This window comes from Callorhinchus milii, unplaced genomic scaffold, assembly GCF_018977255.1.
Source record: "Callorhinchus milii isolate IMCB2004 unplaced genomic scaffold, IMCB_Cmil_1.0 Scaffold5, whole genome shotgun sequence".
In the NCBI taxonomy this organism is placed as follows: Eukaryota; Metazoa; Chordata; class Chondrichthyes; order Chimaeriformes; family Callorhinchidae; genus Callorhinchus; species Callorhinchus milii.
This window is the reverse complement of record NW_024704746.1, coordinates 52,034,443-52,054,484: the sequence shown is the minus strand read 5'-3', so window position 1 is coordinate 52,054,484 and position 20,042 is coordinate 52,034,443. Positions and strand designations below refer to the sequence as shown.

Genomic DNA, 20,042 nt, shown 5'->3' with positions numbered 1-20,042 from the left:
CACACACGGGGGGAGGAGACACACACACACACACACGGGGGGGGAGGAGACACACACACACACACACAGGGGGGGAGGAGACACACACACACACACACACAGGGGGGGGGGAGGAGACACACACACACACACACAGGGGGGGAGGGGAGGAGACACACACACACACCACGGGGGGAGGAGACACACACACACACAGGGGGGGGGGAGGAGACACACACACACGGGGGGAGGAGACACACACACACACACACACAGGGGGGGGGGAGGAGACACACACACACACACACAGGGGGGAGGAGACACACACACACACACACAGTGGGGGAGGAGACACACACACGGGGGGGGGAGGAGACACACACACACACACGGGGGGAGGAGACACACACACACACACAGTGGGGGAGGAGACACACACACGGGGGGGGAGGAGACACACACACACACACACAGGGGGGGAGGGGAGGAGACACACACACACACACGGGGGGGGAGGAGACACACACACACACGGGGGGAGGAGACACACACACACACACACGGGGGGAGTGGTGGGTGACCGAAAGACACACACAAAGACAACGGGGCCTCGGGGCAGAGAGAGCTACACATAGTGAGAGAGAGAGAGAGAGAGAGAGAGAGCGGTGTGTGGGAGTCGGGGATAGATTGAGGACAACGGCGGATTGTATTTATATAGAGAGCCTTTGACATCTGGAAGACGTCCCCAGACGCTGGAAATTGACCCGGAAAATGGAAAGAGTGAGAAAGAGGCAGAAAACCAGAAAGACAGCGTGAGAACCGGGAGCCCAACCGCACAGATACCCCGAGCGGGTGACCCGCCCGCAGAGAGCAGTGCGAGAGAGCAGCGGAACAAGTCAAATCGAGTGCAAAGGAGACATCCATGGATCAGGTCAGTCAGCAGCTGTCTGTGCAATTCATGAAATCAGAGCAGCCTTTCAAAGTCCGTTGCTATGGTGTTCAGCAGTTCAGATATATTAATTGTACAGCAGATTGTTGTATTTAATTTCGCCCACAATATACAGTCAGTTCGCTTTACAGTCTATTCCGTGAAGCGCTTTGAGACGCCGAGAAGACGTGAAAAGCGCGATATCAAATGCGAGGATCATTCTTATTATGACTGCGTGATTTTAATTAAACGCAAGACATTCAACTTTTTGCGAGGTTGTAACTTGGATCATTTGAAAAGGAAAGGAAAGGAAAGGCGGGAAGGGAGCAGCTGTTTTCTGAAGCATTATGAAGGGTTGTCTCTGTTAAGATTGGTTGCCTTTCTGAATCGGTTGAAACAGGTGCAGACTGCATCGTGGAGTCCTGTGGCTCAGTGGTTAGAGCACTCGCTTTGCAAGTGAGAGACCTGAGTTCAATTCCAGGCAGAGGGCGAAACCTTGGGCAAGTTTCCTTACTCCACACAGAGCCTAATAATAATCCCTCCAAAACCCCAAACAATAATAAATTGGTCATTTTCAATCTACGACTGTTTGTGGGACATTGCTGTGCGCAATTGGCTGCCGCGTTCGCCCACAAATATACAGTCAATTCACTTTACAGTGTGTTCTGTGAAGCGCTTTGGGACGTCCTCCCGACGTGAAAAGCGCTATATCAAATGCAAGGATTATTATCGTGTGCGTAATGAACATCACCGACCTTGTGTCTGGCTGCAAGTAAGGTCTTATCCGTGCACTTCGTGCACCTATTTCATATCCAGGAGAGATGGTAAGGAACAGCAAAGATTTGCACTGTTGCGTCAGATGCAGGAATCAGTATTTAACAATAACAATCCCTGTATTTGATACAGCGCTTTTCGCGTCGGGAGGACGTCCTAAAGCGCTCCGTTTCAGATAAATCCCCTTCTGGAGAGGGAAGACTTTTCCTGGAAACTAAGTCCTTGCCGGGAAGAGCAAGACCTTCCTTTGAATTATCTCCTCGGATGAGACAAATGAATTGCTTCCTCAGCACAATATGTTTTTACATTTTTCATATATAAATAAAACTCCCCCATAGGGGGAGTTTTATTTATATATGAAAAATGTAAAAACATATTGTGCTGCAAAGCTCAATGGAAAGAATCCCCCCCAGTTCTGAGGGTCGTTGCCCCATTAACCGCACTGCCTGCAGCTGGAGGTCCCTATGGGGGAGTTTTATTTATATATGAAAAATGTAAAAGCATATTGTGCTGCAAAGCTCAATGGAAAGAATCCCCCCCTCAGTTCTGAGGGTCGTTGCCCCATTAACCGCACTGCCCGCAGCTGGAGGTCGCTCGCGTTTATGGAGAGAGTCCGGCAGAGTTGGAGCCGGGACAGACAGGGGTTGCCATGGCGATGGGCTGCTGGGAGGCAGCTGGTGATCAGCTCAGTGGAAAGAAGTCGAGGAGGAGGAGGAGGAGGAGGTCAGGACAGGAGGTGTGGGAATCCAGAGCGGGCGGTCCACCGCTGACGTCAGAGGAGGAGAGAGAGAGAGAGAGAGAGAAGTTGAGGAGACGCTGAGAAGAGAGTTGGAGCAACTCGAGTTGTGGGAGAGACCCCGAGTCAGACCCCCGGCGGCTCTTCGGGAGGAAAATTCAGACCAAATGCTGCAGAATTGGGCTTCAGACCGGAAACCCGAAGCCGTCCTCCAGAGAGGTCCACCGGCAAAGGCAGTGGGCGAGGAAGGGTCGCTGATCGCGGGCTTTGTTCCTCCCATTCCCCAACTCTGGAAGGTAACTCAATGACTCAGACACTGGCAGAGGGGTGGGTCGGTGGGTGGGTGGGTGGGTGGCCGACGAGGGGGGAGGTGTGAGAGGACAGCAATGCTCGGGTGTTTTCATCTTACATTTCGATTCAAGCCCTGTTGGGGGGTCCACTGTTGGATGCAGCCATTATTGGAGCAACTTCAGGAGAATTTGTACACGGTGTGTTTGTGAGGCTGACTCGCTGTAGGGTACCACTCATCCTCAAGGCTGGTCTTTGAGGTTGGACCTCTCTCCTGTCTGGATGCTTGGATTTCTTGAGCTGTTCAGTCATCCATCCTCAACTTGTAAGATTCTGTATAGGTGCAAGTTGTTTTGTTGGTCACTGTTGAATCAACACAAAAGAATCCTTCCAGGCCTCCAGCGACAGAGCCACTACTTTTCCAGGGTCTCGCAGAGCACTGCTGGGACTCTTCCTCACAGAGCACCACAAGGCTCCTCGCTGATGGGCAGCACCATTTCTGCCCCCCCATGGGCTGCCATTGCCTCCCCAGACATTTTTGCGTACTGTTATGCTGGCTCGTTGCATCTGAAAGTATTGAACTTTCTCAATCCCACTTAAAATCTTATGTACCTCTAAAGCATCTCCTTTGAGGACTGAAGAGCCCCACATCGTTTAATTGTTTCTCGTAGCAAAATTGATGCATACATTCATTGATCCTTCAGCCCATTTGGTCTCATTCTTCCCATCCTACTACCTTCCCTGTGGAGTCCTGTAGCTTAATGGTTGGAGCACTCGACTCGCAAGCGAGAGGACCCAGGTTTGATTCCCGGGCAGGGCAAAATATTGGGCAAATTTCCTTACTCCAAACACCTCTGTTTACCCAGTGGTAAGTAGGAACCCAGTTGTTAGTCGATTGGCAGATCCCTTTTCTCGGGGATAATAATACCTTCAAAAAAAATGATAAGAATTTGGTCACTCAACCCACGATTGCTGGTGGGACACTGCTGTGCACAATTGGCTGCTGTGTTTCGCCTACAAAATATACAGTTAATTCACTTTACAGTATATTCCGTGAAGCGCTTTGAGCCACCTTGAAGACGTGATAAAGCACTATATCAAATGCAGGGATTATTATTATTCCCGTCACAGTATTAAGCTTATTTTTAATGAATCCAGTGTCCTGGCCCCAACCACCCTTACTGGCAATCTGTTTCAATCGTTAATTTCTCTCTTGGTAAAGAAGGACTCCTCTGAGTCTTCTTCTATTGAGACTGAAGAGGCCTAGGTTGTCTAATTGCTGCTCATAATCAGGGCCAATAGCAAATTGTGGACATATTTACCAAAAATTGCAGGGAATTTTGGCGAATTTTGTGGGAAGTTGATTGGTGCTATTGAGAGGTACATTTTACTGCCATCTACATTTTTACACTTTATTGATTAAAAGATAAATGGGAAGAAATAACACAGGCAATATTAGATGCAAAACAAATTCTTAATGCTTTCCTTAACAAACCTGGGTGACCTACTTCGGTGGGGGGGGGGGGGGAGAGAATTAGTCCTGACTGAGGGGATCCAAGAGGTTACTAAACTCCTGACTCTCGGAGCCTGCCACCGCACACATGGACACGCACACGGATATGCACACGCACAGGGACACGGACACACACGCACGCAGACACACACGCAGAGACAGACGCATGGAAATACACATGTGCGGGGACACACACGTGGAGACACACAGGCATGTGCAGGGAGAACACATATACGCTCTCGGCGGCACGCGCGCGAAGACCCATGTGCGCAGAGACGCGCGCAGAGCCACGCGGAGTCAGACACACACACAGAAATACACGCACGGAGACACGCATGGAGACTCACACGTGCGGAAAAACATGCACGTGGAGACACACAAACACCCGGAGACACACACACGTATGCAGAGATACACATGCTCGGAGACACGCATGCACGGAGACACATGCGCGTGGACACGCACGCGGAAACACACACACACACACACACACACAGGGACACACACACAAAGGGACACACACACACAGGGCCACACACACGCCCGGAGACACACATACATGCAAACACATACACACAACGAGAGAGATACACACGGATAAACACACACACACGAAGACACACACACACACACGGAGGCAAACACTCACACATATGCAGAGACACACGGACACACACGGATGAATACATACACACGGCGACACACACACAAGCAGACACACACATGCGGAGACACACACATGCAGACACACTCACACGGAGACACACCCTCAGACACATATGCGGAGATGTACACACGGAGACACACACACGTGGAGAAACACACACACACATGGAGACACACACAGACACACATACGACTAAAGACAGAGACACACACACAGGAAGACACGCACGGACACACACACACACGAGTGGATAAACACAGAGACACACACAGGGAGACATCCGCGAGGACGCACACACACACACACATGGATAAATGCACACACGCGGAGACACACACACACACGGATAAATACACACGCGCGGGGACACACACATGGAGAGACACACCCACACACGGAGACGCACCCACACACGGAGACGCACACACACATGTAGAGGCACACACCCACATGGGGAGGCACACAGCCACACGCGAAGATACACAAAACCACACGCGGAGATGCGCACGCGTGGCGGAGACACACACGTGTGGCGGAGACACATACATGTGGCGGAGACACACACGTGCTCGGAGATATGCGCGGGAAGGCACACACATCTGTGGTGACACACACACACGTGCAGACACACACATGCATGGAAACACATACACGCACGTGGAGATGCACACACACGGATAAACACGAAGACACGCACAGGGAGACATGCACACACATGGAGACACACACACGGAAACATGGACACACAAACACACGTGGACACCCACATGCGCATGAAGACACATGCGCGGAGCCACACATGTGCGGAGACACACACACGTGTGGAGACATACGTGCACGGAGACACACGTGCGCGGAGACACACACCCGTGTGGAGACATATGTGCGTGGAGACACATGTGCGTGGAGACATGTGGAGACATACGTGTGGAAACACATGCGCGGATACACAAACACGCGTGGAGACACTAACATGCGCTCGGAGACACACACGCGCTCGGGGACACACACAGGCGGACGGGCGGACAGAGATAGATCGATGGACAGAGAGAGACAGACGAATAGAGAGAGAGACGACAGAGAGAGAAGAAAAGTTATTTGCAGAAATGTAGTGCTGGCGGTTTGTAAGTTAGGATTCGAACCAAGTGAGTGCAATCCCACTGAGGTGGATGATGACAGACAGGAGGTGGAGGAGGATGGTGTGGAGAGGTCCAAGAGGACGAGGAGGCAGAGGGAGAACCTGGTCACAGATAGAGAGGATGTCGTTTGTACTGGACTGGAGGGGTTTGAGTAGGGTGTGGAGGGAGAGGTGTGCACGAAGTTGGTTGGCAACGTGTTCCAGAGCTTTGGCAAGGAAGGGCAGGTTTGAAATAGGGCGGTAGTGGCTGAGGTTGGAGGGATCGAGGGTAGGTTTTTTAAGGAGGGGAATGATAACCACAGTTTTGAGGGGGAGTGGACTGATCCTGAGGAGAGAGACAGGTTAATAGTGGCTGCCAGCAGTGGGCAGAGGAGGGGGAGCTGGGTGATCAGCAGTGGGGTGGGGAGGGGAGGTCGAGGCAGTAGGTGGTGGGTTTCATTGTGGTGATGGTGGATGAGGAAGGAAGGAGAGATGGGGACAAATGAATGTAGGATGGGGGCCGTGGTAGGAGCTGAGGGCAGGGTGGGTGAGAGAGACGGAATGGGGGTGGTGGTAGGCGCGACGGGGCAGAAAGATGAAGCTGCCATTATATATATATATATATAGGCCTATATTCTCTAGACTATAGAAGAATTAGAGGTGATCTGATAGAAACCTATAAGATTCTTAAGGGTCTTGACAGGGTAGACAGTGTGAAACTGTTATCCCTGGTTGCAGAATCTAAAACTAGGGGTCATAGTCTCAGGATTAAAGGTCAGCCTTTCTAGAACTGAGTTGAGAAACATTTCTTCACTCAGAGGCAGTGAATTTATGGAATTCTCTACCCCAGAAAGTTGTGGGTGCTCAGTCATTGAAAATATTCAAGACTGAGATCGATAGATTATTAAAAACTAAAGGGATTAAAGGATATGGGTAGGGCGAGTAAATGGAATTAGGTTAGAAGATCAGCTATGATCTTATTAAATGGCGGGGCTTTCTTATGTTCTAATGCCAGGTGGATGTTGTCAATTTTAGCGGTAAGGAAGTCCATGACCTCTTCGCACCAGGCGTTAGATGTGATGATTGACGTTGCTTGAGGTGCCGCACGGAGGAGGTGGTGAATGGTGGAGAACAGGATTTTGGAGTTATTGTTGGCCTCCAGTATGATGTTTGAGTAGTGCGCAGTTTTTGCTTGCGAGGGTACGATGGTAGCCATAGCTATGGTGAACCGTGAGGCTGGTTTTCTGCCACCTGTGCTCAAGCAGCCAGGTTTGCGATTTTAGGGAGCGGCGATGGCTGTTGTACCAGGGGGAGCGGATGGGTTTGGAGATGGTCCTGGATTTCAGGGGGACGAGGGAGTTGAAGGTGGAGGAGAAGCGATCATGGAGCAGCTTGACGGCTGCTTCAGGATCACTGCGGGTGGAAGGCCAGAGGGATAGGAGATCTGAGGATGAGAGGGGCTTTGTGAGGATCTCAGGGGAAGCCTTTTCCAAGGGTAGAAAAGTATGGTTGAGGGCTTGATGGAGGAGAGAGGGATGTGAGAGAAGGAGATGAGGAAATGGTCCGAGGTGGCCTTGATGCACAGGTCAGAAATGTCAAGGCCATGTGCGATGACGAGGTTGAGGGATAGCCATGGTTGTGGGTTGGCGAGTTGATATGGAGGATGAAGTTTAGGGAGGAGAGGAGGCCAGTGAGATCTGAGGATGTGGTTCAAGGGGAGTTTAGGTGGAGGTTGAAGTCGCTCATTATGAGCAGGAGTTCTGAGCAGCGGGAGGAGAGGAAAGCGGAGATATTGGAGAAGAAGGAACCAGGGGCTTTTGGGGGGGCAGTAAACCAGGACACAGACAGAGAGAGATACCCACACACGAAGAGAGATGTGCGCACACTGAGAGATATGCGCACACTGAGAGACGCGTGCACAAAAGGACCGCACGCGTGCCCAGAGGGGGGCATGCACAGAAGGGGGCGCGCGCGCATGCACAGGGGGGCACTCTATGTCATAGATGGACACACACAAAGACACATGGACAGACACACACACACAGGTGCACGCATGCACACACAGGCAAATGCACAGACAGACAGAAACAGACACACACACATACTTCGCAATAGCGGTGTTGAATAAACAGTTGGAAGCAGCACGAGAGGCCCCCAAGCTCACTGTGTTTGTACAGGTTTGTAGCCGAGGGGGTTGTTTGTAGCCGAAGGGGGTGTTTGTAGTGGATTCTGCTGAAAAACTGCGGATATACTTTTCCTCATTCCTCGAACACTAAGGATCTTACTCAGCGCTCTCCTCTCTGCTGCACTGCCTCAAGGGCCTGGGCAGCTCCTTATGTCGCCTGGCCAGCTCCTTATGTCAGGCGTGACAATAAGTGTATTCCAAGTGTGGCCTGACGATAGCATTGTACTGTTTGAGTATGTGGTCCAGGGATCTGAACTTAACTGACAGTATAACTCACCATTCTGTTTGCTTTGTTTATTGCTACCATGCACTGTTTTGGCATGGTGATCGATGAGTCAATAAGACCCATCAATCTCTTTCAGTGGGATGTTCTGTCCTAACAATGTGCATTTGTGCTTCTTTTCTTACTTCATATATGCAGCACCTTGCATAGGTGTAAGCCTGGCTCACCTCTGAGTCAGAAGATTGTAGGTTCAATTCCCACAGCGAGACACGGCCTAGTCTTAGCTGACTCTTGAATACTGTGATGGGGGGAGCGAGCACTCCATTGTTGGAGGTGCCATCCTTTGAATGAAACTTTGAAGTCCTGTCTGCCTATTCAGGTCAAAGATTCTATGATGCTATTTGAAAAGATGCTTTGGCTAATAATTCTCCGGATGAAATTAGTCATTCACTCCTTGGCTGTGTGCAAATTCACTGTCCTGTCTGTTTGCAAAAATGCTTGTGGACCATGTTTAACATACCCTGACGAGAGGTTGCTCGGGAAACACTCGTCTCTGTTAGAACTTCACCCCTGCACATGTTTCTCAGCACATTCAATGTATCTATTCCTGTCCCAGCACGGTGAATATGCCCACATTGACCAGTCGGACTTTGAAACCAGCATCTGCTAGTCCAGTCTGTAGAACTGTGGAGTTCCAAGTGCTTAGGCTGAAAAAATGAGGAAATTTCTCCACATGTTTTGGCTAACAATTCTCCAGATTAAATTAATCATTCACTCCTTGGCTGTTTGTGTGACATCACTGTATTCTGATCCCTTGATTTGGCACCTGCAGAGCCTGGCATTGAGGAGTCAGGAACGTATAAAGCCTCCTCAAATGGTGAAGATTTGGTGGGATGGAGGGGAAATATGTTCCTTCCCAATGACTACTATTAATGAGGAGTGTCTACTGTGATTTGTTGCGGTTAGGTTCAACAACAATAACAACAGCAAATTACATTTGTATAGCGCCTTTCATGTCGGGAGGCTGTCCCAAGGCCCTAGACAGACAGTCAAGGATTTGCACCCGAGTTGGGGGTTGGGATCAGGAGGGGTGAAGGGCAGGGAGGGAGGGGGCAGGAGGGTGACCAAAGGCACAATCGAAGAGGAAGGTCTTGGGACAGGTCTTGAAGGAGGCAAGGGAGAGGCAACGGGATTGTGGAATGATGTGGAGCAGATCAGAGTCCGCTGAGTGGAGGAAATAGAGGTCAGTATGGGGTTAGCAGGTCACAGATATAGAGAAGAGTAAGGCCATGGAGGGCTTTGAAGATGAGTACAAGGATTTTGAACTCTATCCTCTGGGCGATGGGGAGCCACTCGAGCCAGGCGAGTGTGAGGGTGATAGGGTCATGGAGTTTGGTGCGGGAGAGAACACGAGCTGCTGAGTTCTGAATAATCTGCAGCTTGTGAAGGGAAGAGATCAGAACACTGACACGCAGGGAGGTAACATAATCGAGCCTGGATGTGATGAATGGATTAATTAGATAGTTCAGACAGAGAAAGGAGAGAAAAACTGTAAAATGCAGGAAAAAAAGTCATTCGTCAGTGACAACCTTTGACGTACTCTCAGCTTCCTGTTGATTATCTCTTGCCTCCAGCTCAGTCAGGAACTGATGTGGTTTGAGCTGCCTTTCTTGGATTCCAGCCTACTCTTTTCTCAAGCAAACAGATGCCTTGTGTTGTGTGAGTCGCATCCCTGCTCAGGGGCTCAGAGTGAGATTGTCCACAGTGTGAGCAACGGTGTGGTGGGATTGTTTGATGGTCAATGATGGTATGACACTGATGATTGGTGCTCATTCACTTTTGTGCTTGCAAGCAAAATAAATGAAGCAATTCCTATAACCTGTGGAAGATTGCATTGTATGCTGGTCTTGCTTGTGTTTTCTACAAAACAGACATGTTAGTGAAGTCCTGTAGCTCAGTGGTTAGAGCACTCGCTTTGCAAGCGAGAGACCTGAGTTTAATTCCAGGCAGGGTGAAACCTTGGGCAAGTTTCCTTACTCCACACGTCTAATAATAATCCCTCCAAAAACCAAAGACAATAATAAATTGGTCATTTTCAATCTACGACTGTTTGTGGGACATTGCTGTGCGCAATTGGCTGCTGTGTTCACCCACAAATATACAGTTAATTCACTTTACAGTGTGTTTGAAGTGCTTTGGGACGTCCTCTCGACGTGAAAAGCGCTATATCAAATGCAAGGATTATTATTATTATTAGGTAAGAGGTGATACATAGCCTGGGAATCAGAATACATGATCGTGACCTCACAGACAGGAATGAATGTCAAGTTCAATTCCATGACATGGGGTGAATGTAGAAGGTTAATCTCTGATGTTGGTAGATGTTAGCGCTACACTTGTGGGGCAAGGCAAGCAGCACAGGACAGCTGGAGCTCTGTCTGTGTGAGGCTGAACTTTAACCAGTCTCCTTGTTATGAGGGTGAGGGGTGGGGTTCCACTTTTGCTCCATTCCATAACAAAGTCATTGCTGGCAGTGAGTCAAATCTAGAATGACTTTCTGCCTATTTGACATTTATTGGGTCACCTGAGTTTGACATTTATTGGGTCACCTGAGATTGTTGGTGAGTAGCTGAAACCTGGTCACCTAACATGAAGACTTGAAATGGGTGTTGCTGGCAAGAAAACATGACTCTTCAGGTATAGGGATCAGGGGGTGATTCTGACAGATTTCTCCAGCTACCCGTTTATTTATGTCTACTATTGTTACCTTATTCCGGAGAGGTTTAGGTACACGTTGATCACAGCCATGGCTTGGGGACCCCAGCGTGTACATTGGTTTATGGCTGGGGTTTAACCAGCCATAGCTTGCCATTGAGAGTCTTGTTTGGCAAGCTTCCCACTACTTGTCCATATTGGACCACCCTGCCCATTAGGGCCTTGGTTCATATGGTTAACACAACTAAGTGGAAAGAATACTTGCTCCCAGTGACTGGGACAGACATTTTTTCCCTCCACAACTACCAGCCCTGTTGTTGTTATTATATTAACCAGCACCAGTGGCCTCAAGTCATTAGATTGATAGACTAGATTGAGCTACAAATGCATTGTCTTTGGGGCTGAGTGAAAATGCTTAAACCAAGGCCTGAGTCCAGCTCAGCCTACCCTGGCCAGATTTCCCACTGCTAGTATGGGTGCCAAGCCAGGACTCTCAAGCGTCTTGGGTTGTCCTCCCGATGTGAAAGGTGCTATGTAAATGTAAGTCTATTATATTCTTTGCGAACCAAGTCTGGAGCTCACTAGTCCTCATGGATTCAGGGAAAAGATCTACGAACAGTCAGTCAGCTGCTCACAGGCCCTGCTTCCTGGGTGTGACACTCTGCTCTATGTGTAACTGGAACTGTATGAATCATGGACTGCCCCTGCCCATACATGTCTGCAGAGGACTGTACACAAATAGCCATTGTGACTAGCTCTAATAATTGCAGTGCAAATCTAAATGATAACGAGCCAGAAACCTATCCTACAAAACAGTCTGTCCTGCTTTTAGGGTGTCTTGTATCCAGCCTGAAATGTAATCTTACCTGTAACTTATAATCCAACCTCACTTCACCTGGTTGTGCTGGATAGGACAATGTGGAGGAGACCTTTACTCTGTAACTAACCTGTGCTGTCACTGACTTGAGAGTCCTGGATGGGACAGTGTAGAGTTACCTTTGCTCTCCATCTAACCTGGACTGCACCTGATCTGGATGTTTGCTGATATTTTAAATGTGCTTACCATGCATTGCTCTGCATAATGTTTTTGAAGGATGATGCTATTTATCCTCTACTGAAAGGCACTATATTAAATTTAAAGATTTTTAAAACTGATTTCCCCATGGCTATTGGCTCCTATCATACAGAGCATACAAGATAAAGGACATACCCAAATGCTGCAGAAGTAAATTGAACAAAAATACACCAATAGGAAAAAAAAGGGAGTAAGGAGTGACCATTGGGCTGAACATCAGTTTCCAAAAATTAGAATGCATTAGAATATACAGCACAGAAACAGGCCATTCGGCCCAACTGGTCTATGCCGGTGTTTATGCTCCACATGAGCCTCCTCCTGCCCTTCCTCAACTAAGCCTTCAAGCATAACCTTCTATTCCTTTCTCCCTCATGTACCTGTCTAGTTTTCCCTTAAATACATCTATGCTATTTGCCTCAACAACTCCTTGTGGTAGCATGTTCCACATTCCCACTACTCGCTGTGTGAAGAAATTTCTTCTAACTTACCTATTTGATCTATTTGTGACTGTTTTATATTCATGGCCCCTTTTTTGGTCTCCCTCACGTGGAAGCATCTTCCCTATGTCACACTATCAAAACCTTTCATCATTTTAAAGACCTCTATCAGGTCACCCCTTACCCTCCTCTTTTCAAGAGAAAAGAGTCCAAGTATGTTCAGCCTTTCCTGATAGGTATAGCCTCTCACTTCTGGGATCATCCTTGTGAATCTCCTTTGCACCCTCTCCAGTGCCTCTACATCCCTTCTATAATGTGGGGACCTGAACTGCACACAGTATTCTAAGTGTGGTCTAACCAAGGTTCTATACAAGTTTACCATAACTTCCCTGCTTTTCATTTCTATCCCTCTAGAAATGAATCCCAATGGCTGGTTTGCCTTTTTTATGTCCTTATTAACCTGCGTTGCTACTTTTGTGTATATGTACCCCTAGGTCCCTTTGCTCCTGTACTCCATTTAGGTTTTTATTTTTCAGGATGTATGTGAGTTCCTTATTCCTTCTACCAAAATGTACCACCTCACACTTTTCTGCATTGAAATGCATTTGCCTTAATGTCTTAATAAAGGGAGCGGGTGAGGTGGAGGGACTGCAATGGTGGGGCGGGCGAGGCGGGGTACGTGAATCAGGCCGGAGCCCGCTGAGCAAGGAAAGGCAGAGCAGGTCATGGCACGGATATGGGTAGAAAGGATAGTTGAGGATCAAACAAGAAGCCAAGGTTTCGGACTGGCTCAGTGAAGTGGAGGTGCATTCTTGGATGGTGATGCTGTCAATCCTTGAGGTGTGGAGGCGTTGATGGGAGCCAATCAGGAGAGCCTCGGTCTTGTTGATGTTCAGCTGTAAAAAGTTAGCTCTCATCTACAACTTGATGTCTGACAGACATTCTGTCAGGACAGCAGTGGTCCTGGAATCGAGGGTGGAGGCAGAGGGATAGAGTTGGGAGTCATCCGCATACATGTGGAAGTTGATCTCATGTTTGCGGATAATGTCACCAAGAGGGAGCATATAGATATTGAAAACGAGGGGATCGCAGACAGAGCCCTGAACAACGTCGCACGAGACGGTGCAGGTGCTAGAGGAGAAACCGTTATGGTGAAGAAGTGGAGACGGTGTGAGAGGTAGGATCTGCACCATTCAAGGACAGAACCATGAAGGTTGAGGTGGTGGAAGAGGATAGAGTGGTCAATGGTATCGAACCACAGCAGAGTGGACGAGGAGGCAGAGGGAGCCTTAGTCACAGATGGACAAAATGTCATTGTCACTTTGACCAAAGCTGTTTCTGGGCTCTGGGTGGCACGGAAGTCTGATTGGAGAGGTTTGTGAAAGGAGTGGTAGGAGAGGAAGGAGTGAAGCTGGGAGGCAACCACTCGTTCCAGGACCTTGGAAAGGAAAAGGAGGTTGGAGATGGGGCGGTAAATTGAGAGCAGAGATGGGTCCTGGGAGGGTTTTTTTTAATGATAGGAGTGATGATGGACATTTATAAATGGGTGGGAACACTGCCAGTGGACAGGGAGAGATGTGAGTAGAGGAGCAAAGAGGTGGACCTGGGATGTAAGGCGAGGGATTCAAGGAATGACCTTCGAGAAACTATTTGTTAGCCTTGAAAAGAGATGTCTCACAGGGGACTTTATAGAGGTGTATTATATTTTAAATGGGAATATAATAATCCTTGCATTTGATATAGCGCTTTTCCCATCTAGACATCTCAAAGCGCTTCACAGAATAGACTAAAGTGAATTGACTATTTATTTGTGGACGAAATGCGGCAGCCAATTGTGCACAGCAGTGTCCCACAAACAGTCGTGGATTGAAAGGACCAATTTATTATTGTTTTTTTGAGGGATTATTATCAGGCGTGTGGAGTAAGAAAACTTGCCCAAGGTTTTGCCCTGCCGGGAATCGAACCCAGGTCTCTCACTTGCAAAACGAGTGATCTAACCACTGAGCTACAGGACTCCACAAGAAAGGATTGAGGAAGTAAACTGAAAAATATATTTTTAGGTAGTTGCAGTGACTTCATCCCCCTTGGGGAGTGAGGCTGTGGCAACTCACAGGAAGTCAGAAACCTAATCAGTGCTAGAGATGTCTTCACTCGCTCAAATGTCTGAGTGGTCTTTCCCATGTTACTACTTTGTTTCATTCCTGGGATGTTGAATAAATGTGCATATTCTGCATTAGTTATTCAAACCACTGGTCAGAGTGGTGGTGAGCAAGCAAGCTAGGAACGTACCTGAGAGTGATGGGGAACTACAAATGGGTGAACTGAGAGAGTTCGGCAAACAGTGTGTTCCCACACTGGTGGGTGGTGGTGGAGGATTCAATGGATGGTGTGAGGGAAAGAGGTGGCTTACAACACACTGTTTGGAGGGAGGTGGTGTACAGCAGATCAGGGTTGGAACATCTGGTCTTTTTTGTTCTTTTCAAATAGCGCCAGACAGTACCTCTGACAGTGCAGTGATTCCACCTGAACTGCATTGGAGTGTCAACAACAACAACAACAAGATTCCATTTATAAAGCGCCTTTCACGTCAGGAGGACGTCCCAAGGCGCTGCACAGTTGGGTCAGCCTGGATTGTGAGTTCAAAGTCCCAATTTATAGCTTTAACCCACAATCTTCTGAGCCAGAGAAAAGAGTGCTACCAACTGAGCCAAGCTGATATATAAACAGTTAGAAAAAAGTTGGAAGAGATAGAAACACTGTTCTCTCGTCTGCATACTTCAGATTACTTCCAGGAAAAATACTGGATGTCAGTAGCTGTTTGTCTGTGTCTAGGGCCAGCTTTGGAGAGGCCAGACTGGGGGTCTGTATGAAGAGCGCAGTCGTTGGGACTGTGAGTCTCTGCACTCTGTAACCTACTATAAGCCAGACTCCAACCAACCATTGCGAATCATGGCCTTCATGAAATTTTCTTGACCAAATTTAGTCAGAAGATTGGCGTATCTCTGTGTGTATGTGTGTCTGTTGAGTTTGGTTAGTGGAGTATAAATAAAAGAATGCAGGAGCAGTTAATATTCTTTCCAGCCCTGGGCCTGCTGCCAGATCCCAGAGCAGTGTCTGGAGGAGCAAGGCTCTGATAGTCTGAGAATGGTTTATTATTTGACTGGCAATGGTGTCTTCCTGTTGTTTGCAAGCTATGGGTTGCCATAGTTACTCTCTGTGTACAGTGAAGCCTTCACATCCAAGATGGGATTGGCAGGCAGAGCCTCACAGGCGGCTAAGATCCTGGAGTGGCCTAACAGAGTGGCGATGAAAGAGCAACAGTGTGAGCTGCCCCTCACTGGCCTCAAAAAGTAAAGTGACATTCAGTGATCAGTGAGGGGCTGGAGGGAGCAGTTCGCCCCCTCCACTCCCCAAACATTCTCTCTCAGCATTGCCTCCTTCATACAACTGCATGGTTCACTGAGTTGTGTACTAGCTGTTGAGCCAGGCTAGATATGCTGCAGTTAACCCGAAACATGGTGTTCACCCTCAAAACACAGTCACTACATTTTACAATATATCCTGTGAAACACTTTGAGATGTCCTTCCAATGTGAAAGGCGCTGTATAAAATGTAAGTATTTTTAAGCACTTGTGGCAAACAGGCAGGTGAATTGGGTTCATAGGCCATTCTGGAAAGGTTTCTTATGGTGATGAGCTAATCACACAATCAGCCTTGGGGTAATTGTTCCCAGCCAGTCCCCTCAGTGCAGCTCCTCATATCGTCACCCTTGCACTTGAGTTACAAAGGGTGATGCAGTGAGTTCTAAATTGTTGTCACTTTCTTTGTGAAGAAATTAATCCTAAACTCCCTATTTGATGAACAATGAGCTATCATATTTATGCTCTCAAGTCTTCTTTAAGTCTTCTGGTCCTTGACCAAGTCTACTTTGCCCTTATTCTCTGGCACTCTGTCACCAAAGCTCTCTATCTCGCGTTCTCCACTATGTTTTCAAAACTTTTTTTTAAAAAAAAACTCTCTCTGTTTGGTCATCTCCCTCCAACTTCCACCAGCTTGGGCTCCACCTTCTACTCTATTAAGCACTTTTAGATGTCTTCTATTTGAAAGGTGCTATATTTTTGTTTATACATCAAGTCCGACTATTACAGTATAAGTTGTTGTCAGACTGCATTGATTAATATTAATACTGTAATAGTTAGACTTGATGTATAAACAAAAATATTAACAATGGTATGTTAAGAATGGAATGATGGTAAGTGTATTACTATATTTTATAACATAAGTACTTTTGAATGTAGAAGATTAATGTGCCTTCAGTGGTTTAGTGGATATAAAGTCTGAGTTCCTGGTCTGGCTTCCACAGGAACAGGAACTAACTCTGTGCTGAGTTATTTGATCTCAGCTGAAGCTACAATGGGTGTCGGGCTCCGTCACTGTTAAGCGCTCGAGATGCTGCACTAGAAATGCATGTTGTTGGTGGTGGTGATGGAGTCAGGATTGGCCTTGGATCTTATGCTTTTGTAGTTGAAAACTCTGAACACTTTCACTCTAAGTTTACACACATAGAACAACCGCTTGCCTCAGTTAGCAGCACTCCTATCTCAAGGTGAATGTTCAATGCCCATGTTGGAACTTGAGTTCACAATCTGGGCTGACGCTCCAATGCAATAATGGGGAACTTTGTAGTGTCAGAGGTGTAGTCTTTTGAATTGTGATGTTAAATCAAAATCCATGTACCTGTCCTCCAGTGGATGTTCGCCAACAAAATACAGTCAATCTACTTTACAGTATATCATTTTGAGAAGTCTTTATTATTATGTTAAAGAACCCGTGACATTGTTCATCCGGTATTTTGGCAAACAATTCTTCAGATAAAATGGTTCATTCACACAATATCTGTTCATGGGATTTTGTTATGTGCAATATCTCATTTGGCCACGTGCAAATTGAAATAGTGAGGAACAGATTAGGAAAGTTAACACATAGCTAAAGGATTGGTGTGGGAAAGAAGAGTTCCACTTCATGGGACACTGATACCAATACTGGGATAGGAAGGAGCAGTACAAATGGTTCGGGCTCCACCTGAACCAGAAAGGGACCAAAGTCCTAGCGGAAACGGTAAATAGGGCTGGAGCAAAGGCTTTAAACTGGTAAACGGCAGGAAGGGATCAGAAGGAAATGACTCAAGCCAAACAAAAGTAAGAAATAAGGAGAATATAAGTGGTCAGGGAATTAATATAATTATAGAACAGAAGTGTGAAAACACTGTCAAAAATAAAATTAGAGGAAAATTAATAATAATGAATTAAACTGTCTCTTCAGCAATGTACACAGCATCCAAAATAAACAGGAGAACTGGAGGCAATAACTCGTAGTGAGGAACCAGATATAATTGGGATTACTGAAACGTGGCTACAAAAGGGACAGGACTGACAGCTAAACATTGCAGGGTGTAACGTATTTAGAAAGTATAGAGATGGGAAAAAGGACGGTGGAGTAGCTGCACTCGTTAGGGATAACATCATGGCAGTAGAAAAAAGGGACATAGCCAACAGTGACTCCACACGCTCTGACCTTATTCATTAGTCTACAGAAACAGAATTAGGATGGATAGAGATAAAAGATAAGAAGGGATCAATAACACAAATAAGGCTACTCTACAGACCTCCTAACAGTGGAAGGGAGGTAGAGGAAGAAATATGCAAGCAAATTAGGGAAATGAGTAAAAGACACAGAGTAATAATCATGGGGGATTTCACCTAACCCCAAATAAATTGGCTAGAAAAGGTAGGTAAAATGGATAAGGGAATGGAGTTCCTTCAATATGTACAGGACTCCTTTCTTACCCAGTATGTAAGGGGCCCAACAAGGGGGAAATCCCTGCTGGATTTAGTAATGGGAAATGAACCAGAGCAGATAAGAGAAGTAGGAGTAGTGGAATAACTAGGCAATAGCCATTATAACTTAATAAGGTTTAAGATAAAGATTGAGAAGGCCACGAGTAAGACAAAGACCAGGGTAATAGATTGGGAAAAGCTGATTTTGAGGAGATGAGAATGGAAGTTGGGAAAATAAACTGGAAAACAATACTGGAAAACAAAGAGATAGAGCAGCAGTGGGAAACATTTAAAATAGTGATCAATAGAGTCCAGGAGAAATATATTTCGCTAAAAAGCAAGACAAAGCTAAATAATAATGAGACACCATGGATTAATAAAGACTAAGGGCAAAGTTGAGACTCAGGAAAGAGGTGTTCACTAAGTATGTAAACAACAAGGGAGAGCGTGACAAAAAAGAATATGAAGAGGTCAGGAAAATAGTCAAAAAAACAATTAGGAAGGCAAAGAGGAATGAATTATTAAATTATCAAGGAATATAAAAAGAAATAGTAAAATATTCTACAGACAAATAAATAACAAAAGGAAAATCAAAATAGGAATAGGGCCACTAAGGGATCGACAAGGTAAGCTCACAGGCTGCGAGAGTGAAATGGCAGAAATATTAAACAATTACTTTGCCTGAGCTGTCCTTTCTCCCTCACATCCTCACCACAACTGGCACCGCCTTCCATCACCTCCGGAACATTGCCAGACTACGGCATTACTCACTGTACGACTACCCCTCACGCTGCTGAAACCCTGGTCCACGCCTTTGTCACTTCAAGGCTGGACTACGGGAACTCTCTCCTCGCCGGCCTTCCCGCCACTTCCCTCCACAAGCTGCAGGTCATTCAGAACTCTGCAGCTCGTGTACTGTCCCGCACCAGGCTTCGGACCACATCACTCCCACCCTCGCTCGCTTCCACTGGCTCCCCATCCCCCAGAGGATTGATTTCAAGATCCTCATCCTCACCTACAAGGCCATTCACGACCTTGCTCCCTCCTACCTCTCCAACCTACTATCCCCCTACCTACCTGCCCGTACCCTCCGTTCCTCTGGCTCCGGTCTGCTCCACGTCCCCCGCCCCAACTGCCCTACTATCGGTGGCCGGGCCTTCAGCCTCTCAGCCCCGAGGCTCTGGAACTCTATCCCCCAGTGCCTTCGCTGCCTCCTCCCTCTCCTCCTTCAAGGCCGGTCTCAAAACCTTTCTCTTTGACCGAGCCTTCAGCTCCCCTCTCGACTCTCTTCCCCCTCCTCGCTCCCTTCCTTCCCTCCCCTCACCCTGACCATTTCCCCCCTCCTCGCTCCCTCCCTTCCCTCCCCTCACCCTGACCATTTCCCCCCTGCTCGGGTCATGACCCAACTGTGCAGCGCCTTGGGACGTCCTCCTGACGTGAAAGGCGCTTTATAAATGGAATCTTGTTGTTGTTGTTGTTGCCTCAGTATTCACCAGGGAGACGGATCAGGTGGATATGACAGTAGAAGAAGAGAGCAAAAATAATATAATACATTTAAGGTACAAAGG

The 20,042-nt window shown here is 47.4% G+C and overlaps 1 protein-coding gene across 1 annotated transcript in view; it reads left to right on the top strand.

Annotated features, from left to right (window-relative positions):
* Positions 1 to 2,329: 2,329 nt before the first annotated feature.
* LOC103186214 (DENN domain-containing protein 2A) overlaps positions 2,330 to 20,042 on the top strand; it is a 60,443-nt gene continuing 42,730 nt past the window's right edge. Inside the window, exon 1 of the mRNA XM_007905096.2 lies at positions 2,330 to 2,713. The gene's annotated coding sequence lies outside the window, so the exon portion shown is untranslated. The remainder of the gene's footprint in view (positions 2,714 to 20,042) is intronic.